Raw genomic sequence first — 16,019 nt, 5'->3', positions numbered from 1 at the left:
GATCCTAAAATTAGGATTTGTTTTGTGTAATATAATGGAATACATGACAGTGTCCTGAGGCTGGGTTGACATTTGCATAAAGGTACCAAGTTATGGTATTGGGTAATTCAGTGATTTATGAGTGCAGTTCACTTGGTAACAATGAAAGGGGCAAATAAATGGAGAGGGGAAACAGCGCAAAATAATTGGGCTACGGTAATGCTTTGAATTGGTTAGTTTGTTGCACTTGGATGGTTACGAATGTGATCAGTTGCTGCTTTGAGCTAAAACTATTGATAGCTATAGCTAGAAGCAGAAAAGGGCGAAGTCGACGAACGTTTAACTGTTTTAGTAAAGTTTGCATGCGATACTGTGCTGTGCACTGGAACAGATAGCACCAACTAGTGAATGTCCGCTGGGGCCACTGTACTGACCTGCTATATAATGCTTCGACAACAAGTCACAAGGAATAGTGGAGATTACGTCAATTGCTAAACAATATATAAGAAAAAGTGAAGAATCAGCATAGACACTAGCATCCTAAAAGATTATGGGCGTCATCTACATGCCGTAAATACTCAATATAAAGATTTCAATACTGTGTCTGCTTTGAGAAAATCACGTATTGACCTGCTGTGAGTTGAATACTAGCCAGTTTTTAAAGACAGTGTTGTTCCCAGGCTCTGTAGATCCCTCGTATGCTTCAGTGATCGCACCCAATCTGTCCAAGATTCGCTTCAACTGGTATGTATACTTTTCAAAACATGAGATAAATAATCTCTAGAGTACGCAAATCACATGATAATCTGTATTTACTCGAAGGAAAATGACATTTTGGTAATAAGAGGAGCTAAGTTTCCCACAGATTATCAAAATATGGTATTGTTGAACCAATGAATACTAGCAATGCGCTCGTAAATAAGGAGTGTTATTCAAGACACTACATAACACGTTTGCATAAGGCGGACTTCAATGGTCATTTGCCTTGTCATTTATGTGTATTAGCAAGCAATTAAAAGTAAAACACGGTTAATTTTATGGTAAGTTTACTTAGCGCAAACTTTATGGTAGTGTGCATGGGGGAGGGGGGTAATGCTTTCTGACGAAGACACTTTAAGATAGTTGTTGACAGGAAATCATATAAATACACATCGTTCCACCTTAATGTTATCTCGTATCTAGTGTGATCAGATTTACAGGAGCCTAGACAATTCGGTCTGCGAGACAGTGAATATAAAATGATTCCCATCGATCCTAGTAGCGAAATACTCCTCTCTGTCCCATTTTGACCAGACCAGTGATTGAGTTGTAGTTTTAGATCCAGCCTTGCTAATAGTGCAAACTTCCCGCATGTACAGCAGTGAGAAATGCCATGATTTTTTCTAGTTACTCCGCGAAAGTGTAGTTGTCCAAGAGCAAACAAGAGTACTAGGCTTTTATTGACCAACGCAAGAACAGTTTTCACTACGCAACAAATATCTACTTACAGCAAAATAAAGAGAATATCAGAATGACACATGCTAAGTCATCTGCAAGATATAACACACTTGAATATTTAGCATACGATTTCACCCTGGATTCTTGTTATCCCATTTCTATTACGCTTTCACTCCGGTTTCCAACCCAAAAGGCAATTAACGACTACTTCAAATAAAATAACTGGTGCATATTACGCCTATTACTTTCAGTTTGTAACAGAACGGAGTTCATGCTCAACCCTCCGTTAATTCGACTATGTACGAATCGATAATATCACCAGGGGGAAATCCAGTAATGTCACGAGTGACGAGTGCATAATAATTCTTTTCTTATAGATAAAATTTAACTTTAGATTTAATTTGCTGCTATATATGCTCGTCACAAAACTAATGTGTTTTTATAAAGACAGAACAATACGGATTTGCATGTGATCATGGTTTGAAAATGGAGCAGACTTGTTGGAACTAATTTAAAATGTTCGCTATTTATAAATATTTGCCACTGCTTCACATCTGTGTTGCACGCACCGGATCACAGTGGCCATCAGATGGTAATAGTACGCATGCGCAGTAAATTAATTGTAATATAAATTACGACTATAATGTAGTAGATGGTATTATTAACTAGTGTGTTGCCATGTGCTGGTGATTCATGGTTATCATTCCCAATTTTACTAGTTAACTATAACGTGAATATGAGTTGTGTAATAATAATAATAATAATAATAATGCGCTTGACAATGCTACTAGCATTACATCATATAAAAGGAAGGGTCAGAGAGAGAGAGAGTTCGTAGAATTTAAAAACAAATATTTTCGCTAACTGTAGTATTGCTAAACCGGCACTGACGCCATCAAGCCATGTAAAATGGAACAACTGGAATAAAGCTCACTGGTACAACACAAAATTGGTAAACAAACATTTATATTGGTAATAAACTTGAAATAGGAATACTTTTTAATGGTGTAGTAATAATTTCAATATGTTATACGATTATGCATATTTATTACACCAATAGGGGAGAAATATGCAAATGAGGACCAGATGTCGAGTATTTGAGTGAAAATGCTCTAATCTACCTAGCTTAATATACAAGCAGACATTGCAATGAAACAAATCCCCAAACCAATTATTTTTATATCCTATTTGCTTAAACCGGGAATTATCGATGTTGACCCCAATTCCATATGCTATGTTCGTACACGGCGCAAAACAATCGGCGTTGTGGGTATTGGCGATGTTGACCAATACGCGCCACTGACACTCTTTTATAAAGTCGCTCTCAAAACCCAATTCTAACCATCAACACAGTATCGCTTTCTATTAACCCAGAGTGCAAGACATACAAATAGGACAAATATTGACACATCATACATGGTGTATTATCAGCTATTTAGACAAGTGTGAATTTACCAGTACAGTTTATATAGACCTATTCACTGAGTAACAATTTACACAACAACGTATGACTTGGCAACATAATACCAAAGATCTAAGCCTTAGTTGACAATTGTTGAATTATTAGAAGTGACCCCAATCCTCCGCAGTATTAAATAGAGTAATGTTTTGCGAGGACATCTGTTTCAGATAAGCATTGATATGGACACTATAGCTATACAACCGTTGTATTGTAACACGTACCACAGAGCTTTGTTCTTTTTTTTACCCAATACAGTACTCGCTTATAACCTTCATTTGCATATTGGCATTGGTGTCAGCAAATTGGTAATAACGCCATTGTTGTTGTCACCGCATCGCCAAACGAAGATAGATGAAAGCAGTGGTCCGCTGTCTCTGTATTTGGAGAAAATATTCACGTACATCGGTAAACTCATACGCGTTGGACTGTGTTGCGCTTAAAAACAGCACCATTGATTGTTGGCTGCAGTTTACCAAGCGGACGAGCTTTCTTATCCGGTCTCTGTGTGGCTTCTATGTATGTGCCTTTTTACTACTCCCCATGTTCAGTAAACTGAATTGTAAGTATATTAGTCCTCGATTTTATTTAGAGGATGAATGAATCGAATTGTATTTTTGTTTTGAATTGCAACGTTGACGGTATTGGCAGGGCGGGTGCCCACGCAATATCCATATACGCTGTAAACATTTATGACACTGTATCCACTTTGAGAATCACACCTTAACCAAACGAGTCCCTTCGTTAGAAAAGTTAACACACAGTTTCAATTATTCAATGTATTCATCTTTTGTTGTGAAGTAAAGGTGTTTCTGAGTGATGTTTACAAACAAGTGTCAGACAAGTGGGATATTGAAAGTAAAACATCTGACCTAAATACCAGTTAAATTTTAATATCACTATGAAATATACGTTTTGTGAATAGATTAAGCAGATTAAAATGAATTCTAATTTCGAAGTCATCGTAACGTGATATACGCAGTAAATCGCGGTACTTGGGGTAGTCGTGCCGGAATATAAATTACTGGTAAAAATTATGACACAGCTCCCCTGTAAACGTATTCAAATTGCCAAACTGTCTTTTCTTTCCAGTCTGGTGGTTGTTTTTTTCTAATTCTTTTGCGGGGAATCTACATTTTCCTTCTTATGATGTTTACCTGATGACGTCAATATTAATTACAAACCCAGCCCTGGATCTATAAACGGTGCATGGTCAATTTATCAACTTAACAAGTGTAGCTAAAGTGACGGTGGGAGCAGTGACTCATAAGGTTCAAACATATTATGGTTGCCTTTCAATAGCCTCATACATTCGAAATGTCCTGAGATGGCTTCTTAGCTTTGCACGTAATGTCAAACTAATTATTGACCTAGAAAGATTCTGGTTTCTTTCAATAAGACTTGTCCGTCAAAATAACAGTAGCAACATTGAGGTCTTTAATGTGTCTTTAATAAAATTAGATCTTTTGAAATTTACCTCCAGTTCAGCGAGTAGTGTTGTCTCGGCTAGCGCTGATCAATTGTATTGTAGCACAAAGCATGTGTTAGAGCTAGCGTAAACAAGTTACGTACCGGCTGCGTTCATTGAGGTCGTTATACATTGTAAGACGTTTCTCATCATTATTGGGATAATGTTTATTAAGAAAATTTTTCAGCACATTACACCGATGCAAATAGCCACTTGATGTTCACTTAGTAACTCTTGGAAATCCAATGTCTGTTTTGATGGGGAACCTAAGACACACTTCACTCTGTGGGTAATCTGAAGAACCAGACATTGAAAGAGACCCATTCACTCTGTGGGTAAACTGAAACACCAGACATTGAAAGAGACCCACTTCACTATGTGGGTAAACTGAAACACCAGACCTTGAAAGTGATACTCTCCACTCTGTGGGTAATCTGAAGAACCAGACATTGAAAGAGACGCACTTCACTCTGTGGGTAATCTGAAGAACCAGACATTGAAAGAGACGCACTTCACTCTGTGGGTAATCTGAAGAACCAGACATTGAAAGAGACGCACTTCACTCTGTGGGTAAACTGAAACACCAGACATTGAAAGAGACCCACTCCACTCTGTGGGTAAACTGAAGAACCAGACATTGAAAGAGACCCACTTCACTCTGTGGGTAAACTGAAGAACCAGACATTGAAAGAAATACACTTCACTCTGTGGGTAATCTGAAGAACCAGACATTGAAAGAGACACACTTCGCTCTGTGGGTAATCTGAAGAACCAGACATTGAAAGAGACATACTTCACTCTGTGGGTAATCTGAAGAACCAGACATTGAAAGAGACATACTTCACTCTGTGGGTAATCTGAAGAACCAGATCATTAAAAGTCATATTACGAAGAATTGTGAAAAAACATGACGCAAATAATAATATATAATATGGTGAGACAAATAGTTCAAACGGAGCATGCGCAAAATTACTTATATGTTTTGTCTACTTTAGTTAGTGATCATTTTGTTCATCTGAACGTATGCATTGAAACGTAGCGGTCTTAAACTAATATAGTACATTGCTATTTACTCTAAAGCTCTTTTTACTCGTCGAATCGGAATATATTAATGTCGATGAAGTTCACATTTGCATTACATTCATCGTTATGTGAATTTATCTAGGGAATTCACGGTGAACGCCGCATTCACGCGTGTTGTCAATACATAGTCGATTCTGTCGAGCCATAGGTCAATGAATTATTTTTTTCCCTCTACTCATGACTGGTTGTAAAGAATGATGTTACATTTTACGGTTAAAGAAGTTGTTTTATCTTGTTTTCTGAGTGGACATGTAAATGTACAATAATGATTTCATTGAAAAGTTACCCACGCCGAAGGCTATGTAAAGAATAGCATTGGCAGAAACGAGGTTCACAGGTGAAAGGGCTTGCTATAAATCATGTCTTGGACGATCAAGTCGGTATTTGACCATGAAACAAACGTAAATTCATACACTGTGCAAAATCACTGATGTAAATCGCTGCAATATTTGCCGAACTTGAAACATAACATCATTCCGTTAGTTTTGAAGTCGTCGTTTTGTGACGATTAAACCGGCTCGAGATGCAGTCAACTCAAACTTCGCGTACTCATAATATTGCATTGCAATTAGCAGTTTTAGCACGTATTTCAAATGGGATGCGAACAAGTCTGTCACCAATCGCCCTGACCCACAAATGCATTGATATATCTATGTTCAGTTGGTATTGCGTGTATGACGCTTATAACTCACTCCAAGTACGCGTTTCGCTATGTATAAAGGGTGAAACAACTTCACTTTTCAGCATATTTTTGTTTTCTGATAGTGACCCTAAAATATAGCTTAACTCGTCAGTTGTTGATATGATACTGTGTCATGTATTCTCGATGTTGTCACGCCTGAATAAATAACGAATGGGTTATTAAATATACAGTATGCTTTAACAATACTCGTGGATTAATGCAAGGGCGCGGTTGTGAACTGAATAGATCGAACAGTCCTAGAAACACATTCCCATTAATGTTTCAAATTGAGAATGAGACAAATTAATACTTGAATGAGGTGATCACATTGACACTGACTATATTAGGTGGAGCATTACTTGGGTGGGTCACTAAGATAAAATAAAATACAACTATTATCGCCGTGTAATTACCGTGTAAGTAATTAGCAAAATTCTAATATACCCTTAAATTCTAACGACCTACCCCACTGGTCAATTTATTTTCAAAAACCGCATCTTCACCAGCCATGTTTCAGGTATTGGGCCGTCGCCTCACCATTCCCAGAATTCCCACTATAAACCTGTATTACTGTCGACGAAATCAAACACAGTGGCGTGTGCTCTGGTGCGTTTCCATGGTGAATAAAACACGAAGTCAGTTGTTGTGGTTCGTTTTCGGGGAGGGAAATAGAACTCGGAATCGCATGTTTCTGTCAATAAATCTATAACATATTAAAAGACAACAAAATCTATTTGTTTAAATTTGAAATCGATGTGAGTTGTTGTTACAAAAGAACGATTGATTGATAGATCCAGCACATTCATTCATTCAATTTAACTGAGGTCAAATGCAGCTTTCCCTAACATGCACGGGTTCGTAGGGTTAGCCATGGAAGGTCGACTTCAGAGACACCGTACGAATCGAACAATGCCAAAACCGGTGCGCGCGACCTTTTTTTATTTTGATTTCAAAATTTTCATTATAATTGTGCTCGTATTTTTTTTATACAATTATAATTTTCTTCCAGTTTTTTTTTTTATTTCTGCCAAAAAATCCTAAGGAAAATTTCTGGAGCGGGCTTTTTAACTGTCGCTAACATGTCCACTAACATGAAATTTGTTTCTTGACGCGAAATGTGCTCATCGAAATTTGTATTATCCGTTATTATGAACGCATGCGTTGTTATAGTTACATGCTTACTTCTTCGCAATTTTACTTGTATTTGCTTTTATATTATATACACGATATGTGTGAACAACTTGGCTCTATTTGAACATTTATTATACAGCGTGGGTATTTTCTTCAAATTTACGATCGTTTGGTTTCCTATTTGAATACATTACTATAAGAGGTTAATGATGTAGGTCTGTCATAGAGGTTGGATTCGAAGAAGAACGGCAAACATATTTGAAGGGATACCTGCTTTGGCATGGTAAGAGCTTTTCCCATGGGTATCGCGTACTGTATTTATTGTCTAAACAGAACCTTTCGTATTTAACAAAGTGGATCAAGTGTCCGTACTCTGAGATGATTTGTGTATCGTTTCCCTCACCTTTATTTCAAGTACAATCGATACAACCCCTAGGCACTTCGTACTAAATGGAGTTTTTTTCTTAATCATAGAGTACATCTCACTCTATATAGATGCATGCATGCAAAGTGTGAAAATATATTTCGCCAGAGTGTTTTCATTCTTCGACGTACCTAGTAATCAGGCAGTGACTGTACTTGATGTTTATTGTTAACTTAGTGGATTCAACATGAAATATGTTTACGTTCAGTCAAGTGAACGAAACACGTGGAGGTCGTGCTAAACAAATGCAGTCAAAAGTATAACTTGCTACACACACATGTACGTATGCACATGTGTATGCACAGAAAATAATTTTCAAAAATCGCAGCGATCGAGAAAATCATAAACTATATGTGCGGAACGTGTCATTATAATGTGATACCGTGAATGGTTCAATTGAAATATGTGTATACACAGCAATACATCATGTATATTTCATATTTATTGCGTGTGGGCGCAATCAGATGTTTCATGTTAGATTATTGCAAGCTGCAGACATGAATACTTCGGTCTTGGGTCCTCGTCGACATAGAACAAAGAGTGATCGGCGTCTCCTGGACTCGCATCACTCATCTTAAACCGACCTTGTCGCTACAATGTGTCAATATTTTCATTCATTCTAATACACCAAAGCAAGAATGTCATTGTGTCGAAATAAAAGACCGTGCATTGGGACCAGACTTATATAGGAATGAAATGTTTACATGTGCATTAAAAGCCATACCGATCACCACACCCCGTGTAAGTCAACACACTAGAAATATAATTAGTAAAAATTTTACAATGCAAGGGCAATATTCAGTGTCATTGACCCAAACACGAGGCTGTACCATTTGTTTTTCTGGTCTTGACCATCGAATAATTGAGATAAATGATAATTATTAATATCATTATTAATATTTGAACTATTGGTAATATAATAATAATCGAGACGCATAAGAAATCTACAAAGTGGATATCCATATGCGTTTTAGCGCCACCAGCGACGATTAGTCACAGTCAGTATACATAGATTTCTTGGAGCCTGGAGATTGATATCTGGTTTAAAATTTAAATATAATATATTGTCCGTTATACAAGTATCATTTATTTACAATCTGATTTAGGTATTTCGTAATCTACTGAATCCAATTTATAGCAATCGGATTGTATATATATATATTAAAGTCAAACATTGTGAATGACCAATGAAACATTATGTAACAACGTGTGATTACTTGCGGTGAAGTATGTCACAAACAAAGGCACTTTCCATAGATACAATGCGTGTATCACGACACAGCCATCTCACTTTCTTCTAAATGTCAAATAACGCAGTAAATCTTTTGATGACGCACTGTATATAATGGCCTACTAACAAAACTACAGCTCATTGAAACTGAAAATATTTAATATGCTGCGATTTCGGAAGTTTGTTATGACTGATATGCCCTGGTCAACAGAATGAATAATATTCTTTGATTTGATACTATGAATTACATACATTAACCCTTTGTGTTATTCTTTACATGAACTAGGTACATATGTAGTTTGTTAAATCAAGCTACTCATGAGTGCAGCTTAGTACGCTGGGGTTGACCTGGTTCTTACACAGCATGCATTGGGATGTTACGCAATAAACCATTTTACTATATAGGCTTTCTTAAAATGCTGTTCATTTTACGAGCTTGGCGAACAATCTGGCTATTGTTTGAGTGCGAACTCGGTCAGTGCGTGTTCACGGATATTCGTTAAATTATCACCACTCGTGTAATATGGAGTGTTTAAGTTCTACTCCAGCCAACAGTAGTGGAATGTTTTTAAAGTTGTTTTTAAGAGAGCGCAGCATTTAGGTTCTCACGATGAGATACTAAAATAACAATTCAAGAGACAAGATGACAAGAAACAGGATGATTACTGATTGTCAGTGTATTGCAGTCGTTGTCTGCAGTGTTTGACGTCAACGTGAGTAGCGTACAGTTGACTGTGTATTGTTGAAACTTGACAAAGCCCTTCCTCTATATAAAAAAAAGTCCGAAGTTTGTAAACTTCCTGTTATGATCCGCGAAATCACAAATATTTCGATATGCAAGTTCATTGATGTAACAAATCGTTGTTTACAATATCTAAACAAAAATAATCATGTTTCTCAACGGGTTGATGTTTATTTGGCGACCAGAAACCAAGGACCAAAATATACCTACGGTACTTAAAGGATACCACGCAGTGGTCTAAAGCATGAAAAAACAAACCTGGTTTCCGCTCAAAATAGTCATCCAGGCACTACGGGTTTTCAACATTAATATTGTAATTTTTCGTGCAATTAAAAAGTGTTGTCGATTCTTCGATCAAATTAAACTGCTGGATTCGTGTGCAGTACAATATGCGATTGTCTTTAGCTATTTTATCAATAGGTTTCTGTTATATTTGAATTTTGATTTCATCTGAATATCGATTTTGTGTGCGATCATTCCGACTGGACTCGGACTGGACAGGTTTAATGTGGTCGGCATGTGGTCTAAAAGGAATATTGACTATGGTTGTCACGAGTTCCATCAAATTAAATTATATTTCATCCATTGAGCATGTTTATTTGTGTTAACAATTATTTTTAAGTAATAAGAAAACAACAGTAGTTGCCAATCACACGTTAATTAGCCGGCGATGCGCGGTTTGTTTACTAGTTAACCAGCTCTGAAGCGCGATCAACAGGTTGAATTCATGCATGCAGGGCATTGCTTGGGTGATACCATTTATACAGCAGGTGCTCTGAGTGACACGGGTTAAGATTAAAAGAAGATTTCTAACGCCGAGTCTACTTCAGCAGACTGTTTGTTGTAAACGCCAAAGGGTAGAGTTCGTGTTGCCAATGTTCTTCCTTTTATTCGAAATCCTATGGTTTTGTCTTTATTCAATTACTCAGGTTATTTACAAACTCATCGTGGCCATTCAATGACCTTTTTCACACTACCTACCATAATTGACAGTCTTCATATTGTTTGGTTGCAAAATGACGGCCATTCATGATCGCCTCTTTGTTGTGAAGTGTCCCTTTTATAGCGCTGTGAACACTCTCTGTGATCATATCTTTCATCAGGTTATTCTGGTAAACATCGCATCCTCCATTCCGTCAGTATTGGGCAAGACTGCCGCAAATAGATGTTCGCATAATTATCACTAACTCGAACAGGACTGCACATCGTAGCAAGTTAATTAGATTATCATATGTAACAATTTCAATGCATGGTAAGTAGTTCTTATTTAATTGGTTAACAATTTAATCAATGGCACCGTCGGTGAAAGTATCCAGCTTGCGTAGGCATTGTTCTCAATGTGGTGCTTGTGTCCCTTCTTAGAGAAGCCGGGCGATAATTTACAACATCTGATGGGCTTCGTATGGTGCTTGTGGATAGCCCAGTACTACGCTGCAATAACACGCTGGGGTCAGTATGGTGCGTGTCGGGGTAATTGTGTATAAATTCAGTGGGAGTACATTGGCAACATTCCGATATTACTACTGCAGTGGTATCAGTGTGGTACCTGTCGCGAGTGCTTTGGAGACAGTCCGATTTTACCACTGCAGAGGGATCAATGTGGTACCTGTCGTGAGTGCTTTGGAGACAGTCCGATTTTACCACTGCAGTGGGATCAGTGTGGTACCTGTCGTGAGTGCTTTGGAGACAGTCCGCAAGGCCGTAGGAACCGTATCGGCCGTACCGGCTATGGCCGGACCACTTCTGCACGCCCCCCTCTAGCAGGCATGGTCCTTCGGCCCACGTCATCATACGCCTCGGGGCCCACGGCCCCCGATGGATGGCCGGACGAACTAATTTTTGCTTCCTACAGCCATGGTCCGATATTACCACTGCAGTTGTATCAGTGTGGTACCTCAGGCTGTCGTGAGTACATTGGAGACAGTCCGATCGCGCCACTGCAGTGGTGTCAGTGTGGTACCTGTCGTGAGTGCTTTGGAGACAGTCCGATCTTACCACTGCAGTGGGATCGGTGTGGTACATGTCGTGAGTACATTGGAAACAGTCCGATCTTGCCACTGCAGTGGTATCAGTGTGGTACCTGTCGTGAGAAAATTGGCGACATTCCGATTTTACCACTGCAGTGGTATCAATGTGGTACCTGTCGCGAGTACATTGGAAACAGTCCGATATTACCACTGTAGTGGTATCAGTGTGGTATCTGTCGTGAGTGCTTTGGAGACAGTCCGCAAGGTCGTAGGAACCGTATCGGCCGTACCGGCTATGGCCGGACCACTTCTGCACGCCCCCCCCCCTCTGGCAGGCATGGTCCTTCGGCCCACGTCATCATACGCCTCGGGGCCCACGGCCCCCGATGGATGGTCGGACGAACTATTTTTTGCTTCCTACGGCCATGGTCCGATATTACCACTGCAGTTGTATCAGTGTGGTACCTCAGGCTGTCGTGAGTACATTGGAGACAGTCCAATCGCGCCACTGCAGTGGTAACAGTGTGGTACCTGTCGTGAGTGCTTTGGAGACAGTCCGATCTTACCACTGCAGTGGGATCGGTGTGGTAACTGTCGTGAGTACATTGGAAACACTCCGATCTTGCCACTGCAGTGGTATCAGGGTGGTACCTGTCGTGAGTACATTGGAAACAGTCCGATCGCGCCACTGCAGTGGTATCAGTGTGGTACCTGTCGTGAGAACATTGGAAACAGTCCGATCTTACCACTGCAGTGGTATCAGTGTGGTACCTGTCATGAGTACATTGGAAACAGTCCGATCGTGCCACTGCAGTGGTATCAGTGTGGTACCTGTCGTGAGTACATTGGAAACAGTCCGATCTTGCCACTGCAGTGGTGTCAGTGTGGTACCTGTCGTGAGTACATTGGAAACAGTCCGATCGCGCCACTGCAGTGGGATCAGTGTGGTACCTGTCGTGAGTACATTGGAAACAGTCCGATCTTACCACTGCAGTGGGATCAGTGTGGTACCTGTCGTGAGTACATTGGAAACAGTCCGATCGCGCCACTGCAGTGGTATCAGTGTGGTACCTCATGCTGCCGTGAGTGCTTTGGAGACAGTCCGATCTTACCACTGCAGTGGGATCGGTGTGGTACCTGTCGTGAGTACATTGGAAACAGTCCGATCTTGCCACAGCAGTGGTATCAGTGTGGTACCTGTCGTGAGTACATTGGAAACAGTCCGATCGCGCCACTGCAGTGGTATCAGTGTGGTACCTGTTGTGAGTACATTGGAAACAGTCCGATCTTACCACTGCAGTGGTATCAGTGTGCTACCTGTCGTGAGTACATTGGAAACAGTCCGATCGCGCCACTGCAGTGGTATCAGTGTGGTACCTGTCGTGAGTACATCGGAAACAGTCCGATCTTGCCACTGCAGTGGGTCAGTGTGGTACCTGTCATGAGTACATTGGAAACAGTCCGATCGCGCCACTGCAGTGGGATCAATGTGGTACCTGTCGTGAGTGCTTTGTAGACAGTCCGATCTTGCCACTGCAGTGGTATCAGTGTGGTACCTGTCGTGAGTACATTGAAGACAGTCCGATCTTACCACTGCAGTGGGATCAATGTGGTACCTGTCATGAGAACATTTGAGACAGTCCGATATTACCACTGCAGTGGTATCAGTGTGGTACCTGTCTTGAGTGCATTGGAAACAGTCCGATCTTGCCACTGCAGTGGGATCAGTGTGGTACCTGTCGTGAGTACATTGAAGACAGTCCGATCTTACCACTACAGTGGTATCAGTGTGGTACCTGTTGTGAATGCTTTGTAGACAGTCCGATCGTACCACTGCAGAGGGATCAATGTGGTACCTGTCGTGAGTGCTTTGTAGACAGTCCGATCTTGCCACTGCAGTGGTATCAGTGTGGTACCTGTCGTGAGTACATTGGAGACGGTCCGATCTTACCACTGCAGTGGGGTCAATGTGGTACCAGTCGTGAGTACATTGGAGACAGTCCGATATTACTACTGCAGTGGGATCAGTGTGGTACCTGTCGTGAGTACATTGGAGACAGTCCGATATTACCACTGCAGTGGTATCAGTGTGGTACCTGTTGTGAGTACATTGGAGACGGTCCGATCTTACCACTGCAGTGGGGTCAATGTGGTACCTGTCGTGAGAACATTGGAGACAGTCCGATATTACCACTGCAGTGGTATCAGTGTGGTACCAGTCGTAAGTACTTAGGCGACAGTCCATTCTTGCCACTGCACTCGGATCAGTGTGTACATGCCAGAGTCTTAGAATACGGTAAGGCTATTTATCGACGTGTAATTATTTGACTGCATGCACACGTGGTGACCGTCAGTAATACGGTATTTCGGATCTCGAGAACAATAATTACAGATATATACAACCATTATGTTGCCAGTTGACTGAGTCTGAATAAAATGGGTTTGCATTTATTCTCACGGTATCGGACTTCTTGACAACATAGCTACCTTGACCATTACAGAAAATGTTAACGATATCAATAATTATTCTTGTATATGATCAATCAATGCCATATGTAGTTCGTACAGTAAAGACAATTGGTAGTTGTATGTGTGTATGGGAAAGCACTTTGTATTCGGGCGCTGTTTGTGTATTTATGTGTGTTTATGCCAGTAACTGTTATTGTCAGACAAGTGCATGTTACTACAGGGTGTTGGTGAGATATCCAGAAGGAAATGATTCCACGTAAACACAAATCAACAACATTTCTCTCGATAAATGCCTAGGTCATTCACCAGTGACATCAACAAAATGAAACGACGATATATCCTAATAGTCATGGGATGAGTGATGTGATCAATAAAGATTAACGAGACAGAAACTGTTCATATAAGGTCACTCACCTTATATCGTTGTGGTTAGACCAGGTATTTATTGATCGCTGACCTGTTTGTGATGCGATCGAACAATAAAACCACTACTCATCTCCCTATTGTTAATAAACATCCGTACAATGGAACTTGTGCAGCCATGCAAACGCACCAAGTGGCTAGCACGCCCTCAAGCGTGGAATTCAATGCGGAGTCAATGACCCTTCGCATTCAGATCAAAATCAAGTTCGGCCATAAGGATGTTTAGTGTATGGAATAGAAGAGAGATTAACGTTCGATGTTGAGAAACCCTTTCTTAAACCGCGTGGGAAGATGCGTACATCTGGGTCAGACATTCTGCATAGAACCTTGAAACATAGAACAATCCCTATTCCCACTAAATAATCGATGCTCAGCCTTGTACTAACTGTGAATTACTATGCACATGTTTTAACTTTTAATTCGTGCCGAAGATATTCAGCAACGTAAACAAATTGGTGAAGTTCATTGAAACTCTTTGACTGAAAGCCTAATATAGACAAAAGTATGGGTGGGTCATTGACTGGCAAAATACTTGTACCACGTGATTCATGATGCTACAATTGTCTCGAGACGCCAGGTCACGCGAGAACTTACTTTCTTTCACTTTCAAAACAACCTGTTATCTATGATGTCATTCTTGAAAACACGAAGGATTTTAGGGAAACCAGTCGGTTTCAAAATGGAGGAATTACTTTCAACTTTCTTTTAGTAGTGTCATTTTACTCATAACGCTTTAACAACTAGTTTGTGACATATGTCAAATACCTGTATTTTACGTCAAATAGCTACATTATATGTCAAATAGCTATGGTATATATCAAATAGCTATATTATATGTCAAATAGCTATAGTATATATCAAATAGCTACATTATATGTCAAATAGCTATATTATATATCAAATAGCTATATTATATGTCAAATAGCTATATTATATTTAAAATAACTATATTATATGTCAAATAGCTATGTATAAATCAAATAGCTATGCATATGTCAAATAGCTATATTATATATTATATGTCAAATAACTACATTATATATTATATGTCAAATAACTACATTATATGTCAAATAGCTATGTATAAATCAAATAGCTATATTATATGTCAAATAGCAGTATTATATGTCAAATAGCCTTTTATTTCACAGTGTTAAATTATAGACCAATATTACACAGATTTATTACACCGAACTGCTATTATATATGGGATAAATGTTGTTATTTCACGTCTTTTTCCTTTTATACCATATAGATGATTCCAACATATATCACATTCTCCAGTGGTTGGTGGCGCTGTTAGCCGGGGGAGTTAAATGTAACAGTTGTTACAATGCGATTTTACTTGAACTTCTCTAAGAATAAAGATTGTCAGTTCTTGTTGTTTGTGTGCAATGCTTTTAACTCGCGACCTCCCCCGTGTGTGGTATGTAGGACCACCTCTGGTGATGTAAAACGAAAAAACATTTTAAGATTTTTGTTTGACAATCAACTCAGGTGAAATGTCTTTCATATGTATATTAG

General features: G+C 39.5%; 1 protein-coding gene across 4 annotated transcripts in view; it reads left to right on the top strand.

Moving 5' to 3' along the window:
* Window positions 1–631: 631 nt before the first annotated feature.
* Window positions 632–16,019, top strand: part of LOC100373782 (ras association domain-containing protein 10-like) — a 32,750-nt gene continuing 17,362 nt past the window's right edge. Inside the window, exons 1-2 of one of the 4 annotated variants that reach the window (XM_078011762.1) lie at window positions 632–723; window positions 10,740–10,888. The gene's annotated coding sequence lies outside the window, so the exon portion shown is untranslated. Of the gene's footprint in view, window positions 724–3,174; window positions 3,438–10,739; window positions 10,889–16,019 lie in introns of those variants that run through there. The other 3 variants (XM_006820093.3, XM_078011767.2, XM_078011764.2) reach the window with 3 other exon arrangements.

The sequence above is a fragment of the Saccoglossus kowalevskii genome, chromosome 1, assembly GCF_978046115.1.
Source record: "Saccoglossus kowalevskii chromosome 1, keSacKowa6.1, whole genome shotgun sequence".
NCBI lineage: Eukaryota > Metazoa > Hemichordata > Enteropneusta > Harrimaniidae > Saccoglossus > Saccoglossus kowalevskii.
This window is presented reverse-complemented; position numbering and strand designations above follow the sequence as displayed.